Here is a 22,603-nt window from a genome sequence, read left to right on the forward strand (position 1 = left end):
TCTTAAAAATAAGGAAACTGGGGCTTAGTGAAGCAAGAGGCCCTGAGACCTCATGGCCACTGCTGGACAGAGTCCATCTCTCTGATGTGGTGCCCTTTTCGCTGGCCAGAGAAGCCCAGGTCATGGGAGCTGCTCAGTACTCAACAAAACATTGTGGCAGAGCATACATGAAAAGCACCAGCTGAGGAAACTCACTAGTTATGTTCAGGGCTGAGAGGAGAGGTAAGGAGAGGCAGAGAATATTCTGGGCTAACATTATGGGGCAGGGGTGTACAGCCATGGCCTGGTAGCCCAGCTCCATAGGGGATGCTGGCTTGTTGCTTGTCTCACAGGCGCAGAAGGTGTTGAGCCCTTGAGGCACCCGAGAAGACATCATTTTCCCTTGGAGATTATGGCCATGTGGCAGGCTGCAAGGAGCACCAGGCGGCTGTGCCACAGCCAGGGACCTCTTTCCTGGCCTCTTAGCTGTTCCTGTGCCTTGGAGCAGGGCTGAGGCGAAGGAGCTCATGGGAAGGTTGTGGCAGAGCAGCGAGCCTGAGTGGAGGGCACTGCCTCGCTTGCCTGGGCGTTGGCTCCCAGCTGCCTTTGCAGTGGAAAGCAGATCTCAGGCAGAGTCCTGCTGGATGCAGGCTTTCCTGCATGGGCCTGAGCTGCAGGAGGAAAACTGGGAGGGGACAGAAAGTCGAGCTGTTCCCAAATGCAGGATGTACGTTCAATCCAGGAGCGACAGAACTGCAGAAAACCTGATATTTTCGAATCTAAAATCCATCATTGAATTAGTTCTGAATTAATGGTGCAGATTGATTGATAGGAAAAATACGTCCTTAAATATACTACTGTTGGAAAACTCAAGTTCAAGGAAATGATCCTTGTAAAATTTAAAAACGTCTGACGACTTCCACATGTTCTTTCCTGTGTTTGAATTCCATGTAGCAGCTGTGCCTGCTGGAACCGGGTCTTCTGAGTGCACCGTGGTTCAGGTGCTGAAGGATCTCAGGGTTGAGCTTCACCGTGGGCTTCTTCCCTTCAGCCTCACTGTCCCAGGGACCCAAAAAACCACCAGGTTTATGGCCAAGTGATGTTTGGAAGAAGGCAGTGGTCCGGCCTCGCTCTTGGAGCTTGTCCCTCCCAGCTGTGGCAAAGGTCAATTGTGGCTCTTACTGAGATACAGGCCAGCTTGTGTTTAGTTTTAATACCAGTGCTAGGTGCTAGGGCTTGATACTAGGGGGTGAATGTGAATGCAGTTGACAACCAGGCAGGAAGCCCCTGGATTAAAGAACAGATTTTGTCATGTATCTTGGGATTTTGTGGTTACTGGCTGGTATTAGAGAGGTGAGTGAAATTCATGTAGAAATTTTCCTGCAAGCGTAGATGAAGCTCTTGTCATTTCTCTTAGGGAGTGAGCACATAGGTGAGCAGGTGAGCAGGGATGGTTTAGGAAGGCGTTGCCCACCTGCGGCCCTCAGATCCTGCATGGTGGGGTGGCTGGGGTGATGGCAGTAGGTCATCTGCAGGTCATCTCTGAGGTGACATAAGGGCTGTGGATCCTTATATCAGTGGACTCTGTGTGTGTGTGTGCATGTGCACATGTTAGGGTACTTCAAAAAGTTCGTGGAAATGGAATAATTTTATTTTGGTGAAAAGTTTTGAAATCCATGTGTGGTTTTTTTCATAATGCAAACTGCACAAGTGTTACTTGAAGACTTCATGTACTCATATATACTCTAAAAAGTTCATGGAAAAATGCATATTATGAGAAAAATATGCATGGAGTTTAAACATTTTTTGCACCAAAATAAACTTCTATTTTAGTTGCATTTTCCAGACTTTTAAAAATTTTTTATTTATTTTTTAAAGATTTATTTATTATTTATTTGAAAGAGTTACACAGAAGAAGAGGCAGAGAGAGAGAGAGAGAGAGAGAGAAAGATATCTTCGATCCACTGGTTCACTCCTTAATTGGCTGCAACAGCCAGAGCTGCACCAATCTGAAGCCAGGAGCTTTTGGGTTTCCCACATGGGTTCAGGGGCCCAAGGACTTGGGCTATTTTCTATTGCTTTCCCAGGCCAAAGTAGAGAGCTGGGTTGGAAGTGGAGCAGCCAGGACTCAAACTGGCACCCATATGGGATGCAGGCACTGCAGGCAGAGGCTTTACCTGCTACACCACAGCACCACAACCCCCAAATTTATTTATTTATTTGAGTGGCAGAGTTGCATACAGACAGAGGGAGAGACAGAAAGGTCTTCCATCTGCTGGTTCATTCCCCAAATGACTACAACAGCTGGAGCTGAGCTCATCTGAAGCCAGGAGCTTCTTCCAGGTCTCTCATGTGGGTTCAGGGGCCCAAGCACTTGGGCCATCTTACACTGCTTTCCCAGGCCAAAAGCAGAGAGCTGGATCAGAAGAGGCTCCCATATGGGATGCCAGCACCACAGGCGGAGACTTAACCTACTACACCACAGCAACAGCCCCTACAGAGTTTTTTCCAAGTGCCCTTGTATATGTGGATGCTTTGGAGCACAATACAGTAACAATTTATTTAAACAAATCCATGAATCACTAGTAGCTTTTTGCCACAGTGTACTTAAATCTTCTTCTTAGATGATTAAAGGCGTTTTCTTGTATAGAACAGAGCAAGTGCGGCATCGCTGGTTAAGGGAAAAGCTGTCTTCCCTGAGGGTGGGTCTGGGCTGCCTCCTGCAGGTGGAGGTGTGTTGATGGAGCACACACAACCGTGCTTCCACAGGGACGTGCTTCTTCCTAGCTCGGGGAGGTCTTTATCAGCCAGTGCTCTTGCCTTCTCCATCTTAGGCAAGAAGAGGTGATAATGTACATGAGCAAGCAAAGGAAAAATTAGGCTGATCAAACATTTTTTTCTTTCAAAGTAGACATTTTCTATTTATGAGAACCTACTTAAAACGTTCACCACTATATTTGCACACGCACGCTCAACACTAGCATTATGCACAATGGCTAAGAGGTGGAAGCAACCCCAGAGTTCATGTGGGGTGAATTGGTAGACAAGATGCGATCTCTACACCCAGTGGAATAGTATTCAGCCTTGGGAAGGGAGGCAGTTCTGACAAATGGTATGACATGAATGGATGTCGAAGACGTGCGAAGTGACATAAGCCAGTCACAAAGAGGTCCTGTGTGATTGAGTTTTATGTGATAGTGAAGTCAGGATCACAGAGAAAGAAGGTTGAGTGGTGGTTGCTGTGAGCTGAGCACAGGGAGAGGTGGGGAGTTGTTTAATGGGTGTAGTTTGTTGGGGAAAATGAGATTGGCTGCAAAGAGTGTGCATGTTCAACTGTGTACTCAAAAATGGTTAAGGTGGTAAATTTTATGTTGTGTGTTTTTTATTTTACACCAGAATTGAAGAAAGAAGCACTGTTGTGTGTGTAGTCCCTCAGCTGTGTTGACTTGGGTGTGCCTTTTGTCTTGGCCCGGCTGCTGGCTCCCTTGCACGGTTCTCTTCCTGTGCGTCTCTCGTGCCTCTCTCCTGGGGGCACTCCTCAGAATCCAGGGCAGGCTGCTGTGGGGAATCTGTCAGGGGCGGGATCTTGCAGAGACCAAACACGAGTCTGCCTTGGCCCAGGCCCCTGCTGTACGGTGTCCATTCCTCCCCTCGGGACAGCGCCTCTGATCAGTGTCCTCCTGGCCCGGGTGCTCCCTGGAGATCCAAACACGGTGACTCTGCTGTTAACAAACTCATAAGAGATACAGCAGGAAAAAATATGTGGGTCTTTCCATATACCCCAAATTACAATGCAGCCATTTCTGGGGCATCATTTGAATTATTCTTGCTAATAAACACTCAGTACTACCTCTCAGGGTGACGTCTAAGTCCAGAGGCATAGGGTGGTGCCTGCATACACATAATTTAATGTTGGACATAGGGTTTCAGCACTCGAAGGGATCTCCGAGGGCTTTTATTTCAACTTTGTTTTTGGATTTCTGGGTAAGGGAGCGCTGGATGGCACAGGCAGAGTCAGGCGTGGTTCCAGTTGTGCTATGGGTTCCTCCTGTTCCTTGGTGCTCCTTTTGGCATTTAGAACGCTGTGTGTGGCGCCAAGGAGCCAGTGGTTCAGTGTCCTGTATCTGCTGGCTCGCAGTGCCGTGTGCCCAGGCTGCCCGCAGTGAGAAGGGGCTGTCGCCATGTGCAGGCAGCCTTTGCCTAATGCGGAGATGCTCTTCTGATGCTGCCTGCAGAATTCAGCTTCCTGCTTCCTGCTTCCAGGAGCGGGCAGTCAGCACTGCCGGGTTAGATCAGGTTGAGAATGGAAAAATTCTTCTTTAACGGGAGAAAGATCACCCTTGAATTACCCTTTCTTGGAAAATAATGTCTGTGTCCACTTCTTATCTGCTCTTGCTGCAGCCCCTGTGATGTTCTTCAGGGCATGACGCCTGATTGCCCAGGAGACTTCGCAGCTTCTGCTGTCAACCTCCAGGCCAGTGCCCAGTGCAGCCAGGGCCCGGGGGCTTTTCATTCTGGCTGAGTTTGAGCAGACCGTTCCCGGGGTTGAAGAAAAAGTGTGTTGACAAATACAGCTTCCTAAAGCTACCGACTGCTGAGTGGTTTGTGACTAGATTTCAGCAGGTAAAATTTATTCTCACTTCCAAAAAAAGGGGGCAGGGAGTTGGAGAAGATTCTAGCAGAGGAAAGACAGGGCATTCCCAGGGGAGGGCGCGGGGTGGGGCAGCAGTGTTCGCTTTTACAGGGTTTACGCAGTGGCACCGGTCTCTGGCACCTGCTGCCCAGCAGTGCTGGGGGTGGACCCTGCCCTGGCTGTTCCCTTGGGCAGCCTCCTGTGGAGCCACTGCCAGGCCTTTGAGCCAAACTGGGCCCCTGGAATTGGGGCAAGGACCTGGGAGAGGAGCTTGAGTCACTGGGTCTGTGTCACATGAGCTGAGGAGCTGGGAGGTGGCTGTCTGCTTGCCAGGAGAGGGGAGGAGGGTGGTTTTCAGAGGCAGAGAAGAGAATGAAGTGGGTGACGGTCCAGGTGCTGGGGCTGCCCGCAACCCTGCCTGCTGAACCCATCTGTGTTCCTCTGCTGGCCTCCATCCGTGCTCGAGGGACTGCTGATACTCAGACCTAAGCCACCTGAGGAATAGAGGGTCTCAAGGGAACAGCTGGGACCTGGTCTGTGGCTCATAGCTTTGTCTGTGAGGGTAGGGTTAAAAAAATAGTTACTTGGAAGGTGATGGAGGAGAGATGGAGGGAGGCGAAGCGGGAGGAGAGAATGGGAGAATTCTTCCATCCTGTGCTTTTACTTCCCAAATGCCTGTAACAACTGGGACCTGCCCAGGTTGAATCCTGGAGCCAGGAACACAGTCTGGGTCTCCCATGTGGGTGGTAGGAAGACAAGTACTTGAGCTGTCACTGCTGCCTCCCAAGGTGTACAGTAGCAGGAAGCTGAATAAGAAGCCGATCTAGAATCCAAGGCCCACTGGGGCTGGCGCCATGGCTCACTTGGTTAATCCTCCGCTTGCAGTGCCGGCATCCCATATGGGCACCGGGTTCTAGTCCCGGTTGCTCCTCTTCCAGTCCAGCTCTCTGCTGTGGCCCGAGAAGGCAGTGGAGGATGGCCCAGGTCCTTGGGCCCTGCACCCGCATGGGAGACCAGGAGGAAGCACTTGGCTTCTGGCTTCGGATCGGCGCGGCACACTGGCTGTAGCGGCCATTTGAGGGGTGAACCATCGGATGGAAGACCTTTCTCTCTGTCTCTCTCACTGTCTAACTCTGTCAAATAAATAAATAAATAAAAAATCCAAGGCCCACTGATAAGGGGTGCGGGCTTCACAGTGGTATCTTAAGTGTCATACCAGATGCCTCCCCTGAGGCTTGATTTTGATCTCCTTGGAGGTCAGTCTTCGTGACTTGGTCCTAGAGTATCTGGGCCATTGTGTGATCTCTGCTATCATACGGTACCCCCATCCAATCTGGGCTGAGTCCAAGGACACGGGTGGAGGCTCACACATTCATGTACTCATTCCCAGACACCTGCACTGATGCCACTGTTAGAAGACCAGAGGGAGGCCACGCAGTGTCCACCCAGACTGAGCAGTGTGTGGGGCCCTGGGGAGGGTGGCAGTGGAGGACTCCATGTATCCAGGGAACAAGGGGGACCTTACAGAGCAGGCAGTGTGGGGCACAGGTAGCGAGAAAGTTCTGACCCAGGGGAGGTGGGAAAAAGGCAGTGAGGCCGGAGCAGGTGGTGGTGGACAGAACAGGAGGCAAGGTTGCTCATATAGGTGGTTATGCAGACCTCAGGGGCTTGTGAGCCTGCTGCAGCTTGGCCTTGGTGGGTAGGAGATTTGCATCTCAGTTGCCTGGGTATTTCACTTTAAGCCTCATTCCTGGCATCATGGAGAGCAGTGGCCCCTTTCACTCTCATGAGTGTTCAGGGTTGATGAAACATCTCCGTCCTGCTGGTAGGTGATGGGAGTGAGTGTGACAGCGAGTGATTTTGGGTTGGGGGATGAATTGGGAGATGGGGGAAGGGTAGTGGAGAAGGTGGCGTGCCTGGAGACCAGGGTCGAGGTGAGGAGGGGCTTGCACTGGGCAGCGGTAGTGCAGGGGTGAAGAGCATTGATATGAAGAGCAGCGGGAGGCACAGGCCGGGGCCCTGGGTGAGCCCAGGCTCTCGGGAGAGGGGCTGGACACAGGCCCCGGTGGGGATGGTGTGCAAGTTCGTCTCAGACTCATGGCTTAGGACCGTGGTGCAGGCAGATGAAGAAGTCAGGGACGTAGCCTGTGACAGTGGCATGGGTCCGGGAGAGAAGGCTGGCCTGGAGTCTGTTAGACTGTGGGTGGCCGTTGAAGCCATGGGCGTGGGTGGGGCAGTCCAGGGCAAGCAAGTGTGTTTGGAGAGATGGTCAAAGATGAGGTGTCGGGAGGGAGGGGAAAGGCAGTGCGCCCCGAGGACTGGGGCCCACGTGGGGAAGCACGAGGCAGGGCCGAGGTGAATTAGCTGCCAGCCGGAATCCAGCGTCTGCTGGCTCCTCTATGGAACGACGCTGGGAGCTGCGTGCACCCTGCTCTTTGCACCTGTGATGACCTTGGGCGTGAGTGGTGTTACAGGCTCAGAGGGCAGGCGGCGTGGGCAGGGTTAGCAGTGTAGCCAGAGTCGCGGCCTCATCTTCTTTGCACCCTGTGGGGCTGGGGGCGGCGGCAGAGATGGCAGCTCCACAAAGCCCTCCTCCTCCAGGTGGCCTCCCTGACTTGCCCAGATGTCAGATTGGAGGAATTGGACCTTCGCAGGTGTGGGTCTCAGGGGAGCTGCTGACCTTTCTGTGTTGGCCTCACTGAGCAGGCCACAGAAGGGAGACCTGGACAAGGAGGCTGTGAAAGTGGAACACGGGCAACAGTGCCAGAGATTTAATTGCACCGTGAATCGTGGCCAGAAAAGGAGCCTAGCAACAAACTCATTTTCTGCTGGGCTCAAGGCACAGAGGACCTCCTATAATTAGTTTGTGTTTTTTTATTTTTTCCCTTGTTGGCAAATGCCTCCCTCTCTCTCTTCTTTGTTGAGTACCCTGGATGGATCAGCTCTTTTCTAAGACACTGGTATTTGAATTGTCCAAATGCCTTGTGATGAGTTTTGAATTTGGATGGGTGCAGGCACACATCCATTTCTAAAATTTATTAAGCACCTACTATGTGCAAAATAATGTTTCCATATACTCTCTCTTTGAGTGCTTGGCACCAAAGAGTTAGGTGATGGTATCATCTCCATTTGACTGTTGCAGTTTTTCTACTACCTGGGAAAATGAATGCGGACAAGATCCCAAGGCTGATGGATGGACGAGTGGGCACTCGAGCCCAGCTGTTGTTTGTATTGTCCCTCACCTGCTGGCACCTTAGGCAAGTCCGGGTGTCTTGGCCCGAGTCTTTTTTCCCACCTCTATTCTATGATTGTCCTTGAAGACTTGAAGGGATACAGGCCTGGCTAAGAAGTAACTGATTGTGGGGCCAGTGCTGTGGTGTAGTGGGTAAAACCACCGCCTGCAGTGCCAGCATCCCATATGGGCGCTGGTTCAAGTCCCGGCTGCTCCACTTTCGATCCAGCTCTCTGTTGTGGCCTGGGAAAGCAGAAGATGGCCCAAGTCCTTGGGCCCCTGCATCCATGTGGGAGACCCGGAAGAGGCTCCTGGCTTTGGATCAGAGCAGCTCTGGTGATTGCAGCCAGTTGGGGAGTGAACCAGCGGATGGAAGACCTCTCTCTCTGCCTCTCCTTCACTCTCTGTGTAACTCTGACTTTCAAATAAATAAATCCTAAAAAAAAAAGAAAAAGTAACTGAATAACCCAAAGGAGTTAAAGCAACAAGTGCAGGAGCCTCAGTCTGCATCTGGAGACACTGAGACCTGGGGATTAGCTGGAGTCCTAGGAGTAGAGGGTCAAGATCCATAGCGGTGTCTCGAGTGAGCGACCCCCTCCAGGCCCATCCCTGATGGACCTGGTCCTGGTGCTTCTTCAGAGGTGGGAGGATGCTGGGTCTGAGACTTAACAAATCGTGATGCTCCCCAACACGCTGTGGCCTTCAGGGGTGGCTCTGGGGTCCTTTATTCTGGTAGGGGGGCAGGCTTTCAGGCTGTGCCCCTGCCTGGTTACGGACAGGTACCTACTCATCCTCAGACCCCTGCAGCGAGTATCTTTTTAGAAGCTGGTGTCTTGGCATAAGTACAAAAACATCTCCTTTGTCTGAGGTCTCTAGTTTATGGATTTTCTTTTGTCGCCAGGGTGATTGTGTGCCCTCCTGCTAATGAATTACTCAAGAGTCAGTGGGCCGTGCACAGGGGGTCGGTGTTGCTGTCCATGCGGCAGCCTAAGACACAGCTGCCAGGTCCATGTGACAGGGACTTGAGGTCAGAGCCTCCAGAATGATGACAGAGCTGTGGCCTGAGCCACTTTCCCGTTCCCTTGCTGAGTACTGGGCAGCCCTGCACATACACATTGGCTCACTGACCCGCGGTGAGCAGTGGTTTAGGGTTGGCAGGTGGCTAAGGCGGCTGGTTCCGTGTATCTTTGTAAAGGGTGTGTTTTGATGGAAGTGTGCGTCACAGAATTCACAGGCGCCGGGACGGACTTTGGCTCCATCCCTCCGTCTTGCAGGCGAGGAAACAAAGGCTGGGGAAAGGCAGTGATTTCCTTGCTGGGCCCGGAGGGCGCTCCAGGGTGGAAGGCCAGGCAGTGTGTGTCGCGCCTCGGCAGGTTTCCTGGGCTGGCGCCTGAGATACTGCAGTCGGGAACGCCCGAGACAGCGGGAACGGAGATCACAAAGAGATGGGAGAAACCTCAGCAGCCTGCCCGTGGCTGCTGGGTAGGTTCCTTCTCAGACACTGATGGCGAGCATTTGCTTGGGGCTCACTTCCTTCTACCCGGGATCACAGGGACCGGGGTGACCAGTGCTCGGCTGCTCTCAGGCAGGTCAGTGAGGCTCTGCGGTCAGGCTGGAAAACCCCTCTGTCTTCAGGTTATTAAACATCGACGAGGGCCCTCTGACAGTCGGAGGAGAGGGGTAAGTGACGCCCCCACGGCTGACTGGCAGCCAAAAGTGCCTATTGGCTCCCAGGATTCACTTGTGCCCTCTGCAGGATCTGGGTCAACACCGTCGTTTTCCTAAAGATGTTCATCTTCCTTTATCCATACTGGACAGGCTTTATTTTCTCCCTAAAACCTGTTTTTTGTAGAGTAGGCTTTTGCTCAAAAATAAATAAATAAAACTAGCAAATCACAAGAATAAATACTTAAACCAAATGTAGGCATAAAAAGAGCTCCCTTTCCACGTACATTAGCACCTCACCACCCAGTGGATCAGACTCAGACTTCAGCCCCGAGTTCCCTGAGACGATGGCTCATAGCAAAGGTGGACCTGCCGAAGTCACTGAGCGAAGATTGAGGGCAGCAAGTGGCAAGGGTTAACCCCGGCCATAGTTGGGAGATTCTAGCTGGGAATCTGTTACGTAGTCACTGCTGTTGGTCTTGGTTTTTGCTCATCACTGAGCGCCCTCTGAAGCCAGCAGGTGTGTGCCCTAGGATTACACTGCTGGCCTTGAAAACGTCCCCCACCCTACCCACTCCTTTATTTCCTCTGTCCTCCTCCTCTAATTTCTAGGAGATTTTCTCGTTTGTCTTCCAACAATCTGTTACACTTCCCATTTGTGTGAATACATGTAAATATGAGTACTTACAGTTCATGGAAAAATGGAAGTGAAACATTATTTTAGTGCAAAAGTTTTTAAGTCCATGCATAATTTCTTTCCTAATATTCATTTCCATGAGCTTTATGAAGACCTCTTGTAAAATTTAACTTTCCAAGACCTCTTTTTTTGGTCTTCCAGATGTTCTTTTAGGATATCATGCTATTGTTATTTCACAGATATAATGTCTGTTTTTAGCTCTGAGGATATTGATAGTGTTTATTTTTTAAGATTCATTTATTTATTTGAAAGTCAGAGTTATAGAGAGAGGAGAGGGAGAGAGTGAGAGGTCTTCCATCCGTTGGTTCACTCCCCAATTGGCTGCAATGGCTGGAGCTGTGCTGATCTGAAGCCAGGAGCTTCTTCCAGGATTCCCACGGGGGTGCAGAGGCCCAAAGGACTTGAGCCATCTTCTGCTTTCCCAGGGCATAGCAGAGAGCTGAATCGTAAGTGGAGCACTCGGGTCTCGAACAGGTGCCCATACAGGATGTCGGCACTTCAGGCCAGGGTGTTAACCCGGTACGCCTCAGCGCCAGCCCCTTGGTGGTTATTTTTAATTTCTACCTCCCACTGGGGTCTTTTTCGTACAGGTTTCTCACTCCCCCTTCTGCTTTGATCTCCGTTTCTCTGGAAGAGGCGTCCCACCAGTGTCAGAGGGACTCTGGCCGTCGGGAGCCTTCCGTGTGGGTGGGCCTGTGCACTCCGAGGTTGCCTGTACGGTGGCCTGGCTGGGCTGATGGGTTAGGAGGCAGTGTTGGTGACTGTGGGTCACTGCTCTTGGGCTGCTTGGACCCCGCAGAAGGCTTGGATCCTGCCTTGTCTGGAGACTGAAGGTTGGGCTGCCAACACTCCTAGGTGCCTCAGGGAGTTTATGTATGTGTGGGGGCAGGGAGGTTGTCTCAGCATCCCTCACCCCTTCGTTTGATTAATCTTTCCATTTTAAGTGAGGAACCCCAGCCCTGAGCCAATGCAGAGACCCTCTGAGTGGCCTGTTAATAAGTCTCCCGTGTGTTGCCACGGCGGGGAAGGTGCAGGTAGCTCAGCTGTGCAGAGAGGCAGAGGGGACTGTGGCCCCTGCCTACTCTTGGTTAGCATTTCTGTGGATCGCCCTCCATACCTGGCTCTGGAGGAAACTAAGAGTGTGCGTTCCTCAGCCTTTGAGAAAGGTAGGGGTATGGGTGGGAGGGAGGTGAGGGGGGAAAATTACGTTCCCAAATCTGCATATATTAAAGTCATGAAGTTGTATTCCTTAAACAAAATAATATAATAATAATAATAATAATAACAATAAAGCCTTCATCACCTTTGCTTCAAGCCCACTTTTCTCCTGCGCCCTCTGCAGGGACTCAGCGGCAGTTTTCACGAGGAGATGAACTCCTTCTGGTTCAGTTCTAAAGTCACTGTCTTCCTTTCAAAACTGGAGCTCCCCAGAAAGAGGCTGGCTTGGTCCTGCCCATCCTTGGGATGGATGGGGAGCGAGGAAGGCTCGGAGGGAGCATACCATGATGGCAAACGTGAGGTTGTTTAAAGTGATTTATTCTTCTTTCAAATATGAAGTCAGCATGGAGCATGAGAGAACCATGGTGGGTCTGCTACATGGTGTAGCCAACCCAGGGCTGCCCTGACGCCGGGACTGTCTGAGCCATCGCCATTTATTCTTGTCAGTAATGTTGAGCCTTCGCTGTGAGGCCTTGAGAGACAAGCGCACCTTTCACACTGTGGTTCTCAGTCAGGGCGTGTCGGGGCCGCACTGTGGCTCAGTGGCTAAGTTGCCACTCGCGATGTTGGCATCCCATATCACAGTGCCAGTTCACATCCTTCCTGCTCTGCCACTTCCCAGCTCCCTACTAACGTGTTTGGGATAGCAGCTGATGATGGCTGAAGTGCTTAGGCCTCTGCCCCCCATATGGGTGATTGGGGTGGGATTCATAGCTTCTGGCCCAGCCCTGGCTGTTGACACCATGTGGGGAATGAACCAGTAGCATGAAGATCTCTGTCTCTCCCCGACTCTGCTGTCATCCTGCCTTTCAAGTCAGTGAATCAATCAGTTTTTTAATTTTTTTTTTTTTGACAGGCAGAGTGGACAATGAGAGAGAGAGAGACAGTGAGAAAGGTTCCTTTTGCCGTTGGTTCACCCTCCAATGGCTGCCGTGGCCGGCGTGCTGCGGCCGGCACACGGCACTGATCCGAAACCAGGAGCCAGGTGCCTCTTTTGGTCTCCCACATGGTTATAGGGCCCAAGCACTTGGGCCATCCTCCACTGCACTCCCGGGCCACAGCAGAGAGCTGGACTGGAAGAGGAGTAACTGGTACTAGAACCTGGTGTGCTGGTGCCGTAGGCGGAGGATTAGCCTATTGAGCTGTGGCACTGGCCCAATCAGTCTTTAAATAGAAAAAAATTAGGTATGTCTTCTCAGATCTTCCTGGCTTGGTACAGTTTGTTTAGTGGTAAACATATGTAAAAATGCACTGGAATAACATAGCAAGGAATGTTCCAGAATCCATATGAAGAAAATCATTGCCCAGTGGACCCTCAGAAAGACACGAGGAAGTAGAGATGTGTGCCGCTGGTTTGTTTCCAAAGGCAGGTGTCACAGTGTCCCTTTCTGCCAGCTTCTCACCTGGGGTTTTCCTCCTCCTCCTCCTCTTTTTTTTTTTTTTTTTTTTTTTCAATGTGAGAAACTATTCTCAAATATTTGAAGAACAAACTGGCTGGAATTGTCAAGAAATTTTGAAAATAATTCATAAGAGATTTGCATTTCCAGATGCAAAATGCACTCAAGCGATGCTAATAAAGACCATGTGGTTATTAGCACAGGAACATGCAATTGAATGGGACAGAATGGTCTAGAAATAGAATCTTGCATGAAAGAGGACTTCGTGCTCGATAAAAGAAAAGGATGAGCTACTTAATATATTCTGAATTAAATACTTGGAAAAATATGATTAGAACGTTTTCTCATGCAACAAGCAACAATAAATTTTGGGTGGATCTGTTTGAATCCAAAATTTATTTTGCTTGGATGCAAAAATTGCAATCATAAAAAATAAAAGCTAAGAGCAATTGTAGGTGCTTGTTATGTTAGCAAAGTCAACAGAAACAGATTATCTGTAGAAAAGTGATTCATGGTTCCTCATAAAAGGAACATTTCAATAAGTCAGAATCTTTTCTGGGAAACTAAAATTAATATGCTGATTTAAACATCTTGGAAAAACATGCACAACAATGGCTGAATTTTGTTACTCTGTAAATAAGAAAGTGCCACACTAAAACCTTTGTGGGAGAAATTAGCAAAGGAAGTAACTGGCAGTTAATAGGAGAAATAGCAGCAGCTGACAGATGGGAAGAAGACCTGAGCCTGCAGTGCCTCTTACCTTGCCTGAAGAAACAGGTTTTAGATGACCGCCCAAAATCATGCGTTCATCTCCCGAAGCTAATATCCTAAGGACATGAGAATAATGTGCTTAGTGTAAGCGACAGGAGCTGAAATGCTGTCCACAGTTTGTGAAACAAAATTATGATGTTCTCACTGAACACTGAATTACCTTGTTGGGACAGAAAGGTGGTTAATTTGGGCTGTTCATTACACTGCTGGTAGCAATGTAGGTTCTTTGAGCTACAGCAATCTGGCAGGTCTGTTAGGAACTTGAAAAAGTCAATGAACATTGTCTCATGAGTTTCTCTCTGACAGTCCCTCTTAGAGAATTAATTGGAGCAGGAACATAGGTTTATCTGTGTGGATGTGAACCAATTTATTGATAAAAGTTCAAAACCTAGGAGCAAGCTATAAATAAAAAAAGAGGGGGTTGTTTAAAGAGTGTTAAATGTGCTTGATATGGTTAATGATAGAATAAGGTGCAAGATTATAAATAACACATGTTTACATTGTGATAAGCATGTGTGTTTAGATAGTACATTGAAAGGAAAGGACCAAAGCTGTATTTAAAAGATTTACATATTTATTTGAAAGTTAGAGAGAAGGAGAGACCGAGAGGTTCTATCTGCTGGTTCACTCCCCAAATGGCCGCAACAGCTGGGGCTGTGCCCAGATAAAGCCAGGATCCAGGAGCTTCTTTCTAGTCTGGTCTCCCACACAGGTGCAGGGGCTCAAGGACTTGGGCCATCTTCTGCTTCTTTCCCAGACCATTAGGGAGCCGGATCAGAAGTGGAGCAGCCAGGACTCAAACCGGTACCCATATGGGAACTGGCACTACAGCCTGTGGCTTAACCCACTACGCCACACACCAGCCCTCCATTTTTTTTTAAAGATTCATTTATTCATTTGAAATGCAGAGAGAGAGATTGATTTTATCCGCTAGTTCATTCCCTAAAGGGTCACAGAAGCTGGGGTGTTTCAGGTCTAAGGCAGGAGCCTGGAATTCCATCCAGGTTTCCCACGTGGGTGCAGGGGTTCAAGCACTTGGGCCATCTTTCACTGCTTTTCCAGGCACTGTAGCAGGGCTAGATCAGAAGTAGACCAGCCAGGACTCAAACTGTTGCTCCTATAAGGGATGCTGGTGTCCCAAACAGTGGCATAGCCCACTGCATCACAGTGCCAGCCCTGAGGTCAAACTGTGTGTGGTTAATGAGATCACTGGCAGATTTAATTTTATTCTTTGAACTCTTGTGGGTTTTCTGTATCTTTGAACATTTATTACTTTTGTAATCAGAATCTTTGTGAAATATTTAATATTTAAGCACATTAGTGATATTTTAAGAATTAGAAAACTTCTTGGCTATTGATATTTAACTTAACATTCTCAAGAAATTGAGAACAGCAACCTTTTTATCGGCCACTAAAAGATACGTACCCACTTCCTTGAGATCTGATGTCATTTGAATGTGCAACCTTGAGAGGTAAACAGCAGGAACATTCCCATTTATTGTGGGCTGTGTTGAATGGGGAAGTGTTTGAGAAGTTGAAGTAAATTCTGTTGTGAAGGACTGAACATCAATATAGAAATTTCTTTCTCAAATGACAGTTGAGGAAGAGAGATAGATCATTATTCACTACTTATTTGGAGGCTCTTCACAAATGGATTTTAAAAACCAATGCACGGTTCAACAACTTTGCCATTTCTTCAGTCGGCCGGCTTCGGTGGGTCTATTTAATTAGATTTCGACATGGTATCTGTAGCCCCAGTAAATTCAAATAATTAAGCTTCATGATTTCTTGTGTGTTATAAATGTCACTAAAATTGCTGTGGCAGAACAGATCATTTCTTTGCTAATTACAATTTTTGTCGTGAATTGTTTCATCACTTAAAGTCATTAGAACTTTGAAATCCTTTCTTGAAATTGGGCTCAATTGAATAAATTTTTGGGGGGGACTGGGTCTTATACATGTTTTTCTTCCTTTTCCTGTCAGTCACTTGTGCTGGTCTACTCATCTGTGTATGGAGAAGGGGTCTATAGAGAGTGGGATGGTGACTCTTGGTGTTGCATTGGGGAGGTTAGGACACTTGGGTTGCGTCCATATTTTGGCCATTGTGACTAATGTTGCAGTGAGAATGGGGGTACAGATATTTTCTCTGTTGTCATTTTTTTTTCTCTGCTGTGCACTGGAAGTATGGTTGCTAGCATGTGGGGCAGTTGTATGTGTAATTTTTGCAGAAATCTCCATACCGTTTTCCACAGTGGCTCCACCGTTGGGCCTTCCTACTGGTAGTGCACAGTGTTCTGATTTCTTTGGATAGGAAGTCCAGCTCTGGGTGCCTACATCCCATTTGGGAGCCTACATGGTCCAGGCATTTTGGGGGACTGTCCATCATAGCTGAGTACCTTTGAAGGGTTTGTGTGTTTGCAGTGGATGCCCCGTGTCTTCATAACAGCCTCAGTGAAAGCAGCATGTAAGGGCGTGGTCTTGTTATAGTGGTGGCCGCTGTCCCCAGTGGTCAGTACTGATCATTCGGAGGACTGGCAGGTGCTTCCGGCTACTGAAGGGGTTGACATGTTTCAAGAGTCTGCTATGGGTGCCGGTACATGAAGATAACACACCCTGGCCCCATGTCTGGCTGTCATATTTGCTGCTAACACGTGACTCCCTTCAGTCGCACCCTGTGCTGGCTTTCTGTGTCCACGTTGCTGTTACCTCCATTTGGAAACATCTCTAAGGTTCCTTCTGTTTCAGCGAAAAAGGTTCTCATTTTTCAGTGCAGCTCCAGTTCATCTCTTTCCTGGAACTTTGCTCAAACTCTGAGACAGGGAGCTGTGGCCTGGTCTGTCGCTCTGCCTGTTTCTAATGCTCTTGCAGGCAAGTGTTGTGCCCTGGCTTGCTGTGTGACTGTCTGCAGATGTCTTTTGCCTACCTCAGGGGTAGGAGACCACTTGCCACCTCTTTGGTTTCCTAGAGAGGAACAAGTAAGTGGGCCTGTTGGTTGCAGAAATCAAAAGAACTACTTGGTTATGCTAGTGGCGGGTGCTTGTACGGTGGGCGTTGCAGAGTTTGCCCCAGGGTGGTGTTTGACAATTGGAGGTTCATTACATTGTTAGTGTCAGTACTAGTCTCAGCATTGCAGGTTATACTTTAATTTTAGAATTTATTTTAAAAAAAGTAAAACATACAAAATCACCGTTTTCGTCATGGAATGTGCATTCTGTGGCATGATGTACATTCACGCTGGGCCCTGTGACCGGCAGCCGCCTGCAGCAGTGTTTGGTCCGGCACTGTACCCCTGGGCTCCCAGCTGCTGGCAGCTGCCTGAAGCCTGGGTGCCTCTGTGGCTTGGATTGCTCGGAGGACCTCCCAGGAGTGGAGCTGTATGGTTTTCACCCTCTATTGTAGCTGGCCTCTTTCACTGGGCTTATTGTCCTCAGGCTTCCTCTGTGGTGTAGCTCGTGTCCTGATCGCCTTCCTTTCAAAGGCTGAAGAATGCTCCGTTGTGCGTATGAATTACATTTTGCTTACTCTCTCATCCATTAATGGACACTTCCGTTGCATGGCCGTTGTGATTCACGCTGCAGTAAGAATGGGAGTTCATGTATTTTTCAAGTCCCTGTGTTCATTGTTTATGGTTGGGATATGCCCCCAGAAGTGCGGTGGCCTGCACACGTGGCAGCAGCATGTGTGAGTTTTGGAGGGAGCTCCGTTCTGATCTCCACAGCCTTCCTGCCTGCAGTGCATACCTGCTCCGGTTTCTCCACATCCTGGCCACCACTTGCTGTTTCCCTCTGTTTTCTCTCTTGCACTGACTGACTATCGTTGTAGGCGTGAAGGGCAGACAGCTCTGAAGGGTTAAGTGCCCTGTCCAGACTCCAGTGGCTGGTAGGTGACGGAGCTGGTCCCCAAACCCAGCTTGTCTAGTTCAAGGTTCATGGACTTCATCATGTCCTGAGCTGTTACTCACTGCAGGGCTACTGAGCAGCCGATAACAGAGAGACTCCCCTGCAGTGGTCTGAACAGCCGGGGCTTTCTTCTTAGGCACATCGCTGCTTTCGTGGCCCCAGAGCTCACCAGCATCTCCGACTCTCGGGGTCATTCCTGGCTGCAGCATCACTTCTGCGATAAAGGGGCAGGAAGGGCCGGGCCAGCTGGGACGTCTCTCCATGAAATCCATGTGAGAGCTCTTGGGGAGGCCCTCACAGCTCCCACAGACGCTGCAGGAGAAGAGCCAGGGTGTACTGTCATCTCCCTGCAGAAGGGAGGCCGCACGTGGGTGGCTGGCTCCGTATCCCCCGCAGTGAGAGGCAGCCCGGTGTGGGGAAGGGGTCTTGCTTTGCAGGGGCTTTGTTGGCAGCCACTCGGCAGGGTGCCCTGGTGTGTGTTTCTAGAGAGAAAGCCATGACTTGCTCCTTCCTACTTAGAATTCTAAAGCTAAGATGAGGGGAATTAAGCTCTTCTGTCTCAGTTTAACTGGAAACAAATTGTACATCATCTTCTTCTCCGACTGATCTTTTATCTGTTAGGTTGTAACTGTGTCTGCCATGGACTTGCTCAAGCCTCCTCATACAGTAATAATGAAAATCCCTGGAACGATGGATAAAAGAGTAAAGGAAAATCATGTCGTAGATTATACCGGGCTGTTCAGACATGCTTCTGCTACCCTGGGAGCCTCTCGTGGCACGGGATCTGTCCCCTCATTGCCGAATCCCCCGGACCTAGTACAGTATAGGGCCTGGAACTTCATAGGCCAAATAATAGGAGATGGCAGAGTTGGCTGGAACATGTTTTCATATTGCAGTGGTGGAAAAGCTTCCAGGACACCCAGCTTTGCTGGCTGAGGCAGAGAGAAGCTGTCTGAATTGATGGGTGTGAGCCGGTAAATTATCCCGTTTACCACATGTGAAGAGAGCCTTCATTATACTCAGTAATAACACTATAGGTATTGAAAGCAAAATTTAATTCCTAGTAAATACACTGCTGGCAGAAATCAGTCAGCTAGCAATGCCACCGTCTTAAGATGGAGCACCTGCCACATGGCTCCGTGTGCTGGGATGTTGAACACAGCCCTTGCGATGAGATGAGAATCTTATGTCTTTCATCCTTATCAAAAACTGTTGAGGGCTGCCTGGGGGAACAGCCGCTGCTCACTAGCCAGTGTTTTTCTGCCCTCCTAAGGACGTGGCTATTCTACTGTGGGTGGAGGTGGACACATGTGCCCAGCTGTTCCAGCAGCAGGTGCATCTCGGCAGAGTCCACACATGCTGGCTCCTGCACTCTGCACAGTGTACATCAACTCCTTCGTATTTCTGCCACAGCCTGGTGAGCCTGAAGTGGTGAGTCCAGGATCTGAATCCAGATCTTTGGTCCCATGATGTAGGTTTCATCCTCTCCTTCGGGTGATGGGGAGTGGGCTCTCGGGGCTGGAGTGAATTTGTTGTTGCTGTGGGCTGCAGTTAGGAGTCCAGGCTTCAAACCACGGCTTCCCCAAAGGCAGAGCTCAGGAAAGACTCTCAACATCTCTGGGCCTTAGTGTGTTCATCTGTTAAGTGGAGAGGCCACTTTGGCTAAGCCAAGTCATACTTTGGGTTTCTGCTGTGTGTGAAGGGGGTGTGCCCTCAGAGGGTTGAACTGGTTCCTGTCTTCCTGAAGCTTCCAACTGGCAGAGGAGAGAGCCATTAAACAGATAATTATCCAAGTAAATATTTCCTTAAAGAGTTATGTATTTATTTGAAAGGCTGAGCAACAGAGAGGGAGAAGGAAGGAGAGAGAGATCAAGATCGATTTTCCTTCTGCAGGTTCGCTCCCCAGATGTCCACAGTGGCTGGGGCTGCAGCGTCAACTGGGCCAGGCTGAAGCCAGGAGCCTAGAATTCAATGTGGGTCTCCCACATGGGTGGTAGGTGCTGAAACCCTTGTGCTATCTTTCTCTACCTTCCAGGTATGTTACCATGGAGCTGGATGGGAAATGGAGCGTCCAGAATGTGAATTAGTGCCCCAGTATGGGATGCCGGTGTTGCAGGTGGCAGTTTAACTTGCTGTGCCGTGACAGTGGCCCCTCCTCCCCCCAAGTCATTATTTACTTTGAGTGGTGACAGGTGCCACAAAGGAGAGCAACAGTATACTGGGACTAGGTAATGAGACACCTGACAGGGTGGGGGTGTGGGGGAGCAGTGAGCTGGAAGTGCTTCACTGACCGCATTTCCTTACTGAGAGATGAAGGAAATGTAGGGATTGAAAGAGAAAGCCAGTGGGGGTGCATGTGTGTGCCACAAAGCTACTCCCAGAGACAGAGCAGCTGTCGGGACCCTGCTGCAGCACGGGCCCTAAAAGGGGACCAATTTCTGGGAGAGGGCGTGTGGCTGGGGGGGAAGCAGAAAGCCTGCTGGAGATGGAGGAAGGGGCCACGTGGCCACGGCGTGGTGAGTGCCCTGTGGTCTGGGTCAGTTCTTCAGCGCGTCTCCCTTGCAAAGCCACCCCCAGTGTTTGCTTCACTCTGTTTTTTTAATTTTTAAATTTTTGTTTATTTATTTTTTTGACAGGCAGAGTTAGAAAGACAGAGAGAAAGGTCTTCCTTCCGTTGGTTCACACCCCAAGTAGCAGCTACAGCTGGCGCTGTGCTGATCCGAAGCCAGGAGCCAGGTGCTTCCTCCTGGTCTCCCATGTGGGTGCGGGGCCCAAGCACTTGGGCCATCCTCCACTGCCTTCCCAGGCCACAGCAGAGAGCTGGACTGGAAGAGGAGCAACCGGGACAGAATCTGGCGCCCCAACTGGGACTAGAACCCCGGGTGCTGGCGCCGCAGGTGGAGGATTAGCCAAGTGAGCCGTGGTGCTGGCCTGCTTCACTCTCTGAAGCTCACCCTGGAAGAGCCCTTCTGTCTTGTGTTAGTGTGATTTGCTATCTTGGGAGTACCCAGTGTCTGTGCAACCAGGAGTGTGGCTATGGTCTCGGCATTAACTTGAATGTGGAGTGACCCCAAAGGCATATGTGTTCAGGACTTGGATCCCCAGTCTCACGGTGATAGTTCTGAGAGGGTGGAAATGTAATAGAGTTGTGATGCTTGGAGGTGGGGTCTTGGGGAAGTGATGTGATTGGAGCCCAGACTGAATGACGGGCATGCACTCCCTCTTGCCTTGTGGTGCTCTGTGCCAGCAAGAAAGCTGGCACCAGATGCTGACCCAGTGGACCAGCCCAGTCTCGGACTGCGGCCCTTCAGAACCGTGAGCCAAAGCAAATCTCCTTTTTCCTTCCTAAGCAGCTTAGGAATTCTGTTGTAGTAATGCAAAGCTAAGACATGGTTTGTCCAGGCTTCTTACTGGTTCCCTCTGTGCCTGAGAGCCAGAAGTCAGTAATCTTACTGATTGCAGTTGATACGTAACAGGACGTTCCATAGCTCATATGAACTGAAAGCACTGATCCAATACAGCGACAATAATAGGCGGCTGACATTCACTAATGAGTTACTGTTGCTGTGGTATTGTCACTCTCTTCTCTGGACACAGAAACTCAGGCAGTTCTTCTGAGTTCGTACTTCAGAGATGTGGCCAAACCAGGGTTGAATGCCGGCTGTTGGGTCCAGTGCCTGCCTTTGGAGTTACTGAGCCAGAATGAGTTGGTAGGAGACTTGGAATATGCCAGCACCTGGGGTTTTGGTCATAATCTGTTTTTGTTTCTTTTCTGCTTGGGATGTACCTTAACAATAGAGAGGAAGGAACACATGACAAGAAGAGGTTGGGGGTTTAACCTATAACTTTTATTGCACGTGGGAAATGTCTCTGAAGTGGCTTTTAAAAAATCTTAACATCACTTCTTGGCCTTTTGGCTAAGATCAAGTGTAAAACATCTTAACAAATTATGTGAAAATTGCTTCCTGTTTCATAATGAAGTGGGTGTTTCACCATAAAAGAGTTTGCACCTCCTGAATTTGCAGGTAAAACCTGAGTTTGAGGAAAGGTGCACTGTACTGTTTGGTGCCTCGCTGTCTGCAGGGTGGAGTTGTATGTTGGTTCATCAGCTGTCTCAGACTTGCTCTTGGCTTCAGAAAATACACAGAAATGGAGACACCTGTGGCAGCACCATGCAGGGTCTGCTCTTTGTGGGGGTGGGTTGTGGAGGTGTTTGCTTGGTGGCACAAGTGGGAGGAATGCCCGTGAGCAGGAGGGAGAAGGCAGAGGGAGGTGTCCGTGCTGGATAGTCCACCACGCCTCTGGCATCCGTAGTCTTCTGCCATCCCAGTGACTTCATGGGAGTGCGGAAAATCACCAGGGCAGATCAATCTGTGCATTAGTAATAAATGTGTCTCCATTGTGCGAAGCCCAGTCTTAAGTGTTAGTTTCAATATCAACCTTGTGAAAGCATTTTAGAAGCAGTCGATAGAGACAAGGGGCAGCCTGACGTCTGTGTATCTGAGTGCTGGTAAACTTTTAGAATAGAAAGTCTGTGTTGATAACAGGGAAGACTTTTTTAAAAATAAATTTTATTGAGGAATAATAAAAATGCAGTAAAATGTGTCCACTTAAAGTAGACAGTTTGAAATGTACAAGTGTATACTCCCACGTAAATCCTGACGCAGTCAAGACTAGGACGTTTCTTGTACCGGAAGCTTCCTTGTGCCCTTCTGCAGACAGTCCCAGGGACCCTGTTTGCGGTCACTGTGGTGACGTGGGGCATGGAAACGGAATCATCCAGTATGTCATCTTTTGTGTCTGGTTTCATTCTCGGAGCGTAAACGTCTCGCCTTTCTCCATGTTGCTGTGTGTGTAAGCCTGTTTATTGCTGGCTGGGTTTCTACACAGCGGACATGGCCTCCTCTGCATGTCACCTGTTGCTGGACCTTTGTTGTGGTGTCCAGCTTGTCATGGGCACGGACGGACAGAGCTTTTGTTTGCCGTGTGTATTTACATACAAAGCTTTGGATTTCTCTTGGACAGGTAGGTAGGAGTGCGATTGGGTGCTTTTTATGGATCCACGGAATAAAAACAGAGAGTCCAGAAATAGGCCCACACAGATATTATCAG

General features: G+C 49.5%; 1 protein-coding gene and 1 pseudogene across 1 annotated transcript in view; both read left to right on the top strand.

Moving 5' to 3' along the window:
- Positions 1 to 22,603, top strand: part of SPOCK1 (SPARC (osteonectin), cwcv and kazal like domains proteoglycan 1) — a 480,184-nt gene that overhangs the window by 50,688 nt on the left and 406,893 nt on the right. The window lies entirely within an intron of this gene.
- Positions 21,389 to 21,550, top strand: LOC133758892 (U2 spliceosomal RNA; annotated as a pseudogene).

Source organism: Lepus europaeus, chromosome 4, assembly GCF_033115175.1.
Source record: "Lepus europaeus isolate LE1 chromosome 4, mLepTim1.pri, whole genome shotgun sequence".
In the NCBI taxonomy this organism is placed as follows: Eukaryota; Metazoa; Chordata; class Mammalia; order Lagomorpha; family Leporidae; genus Lepus; species Lepus europaeus.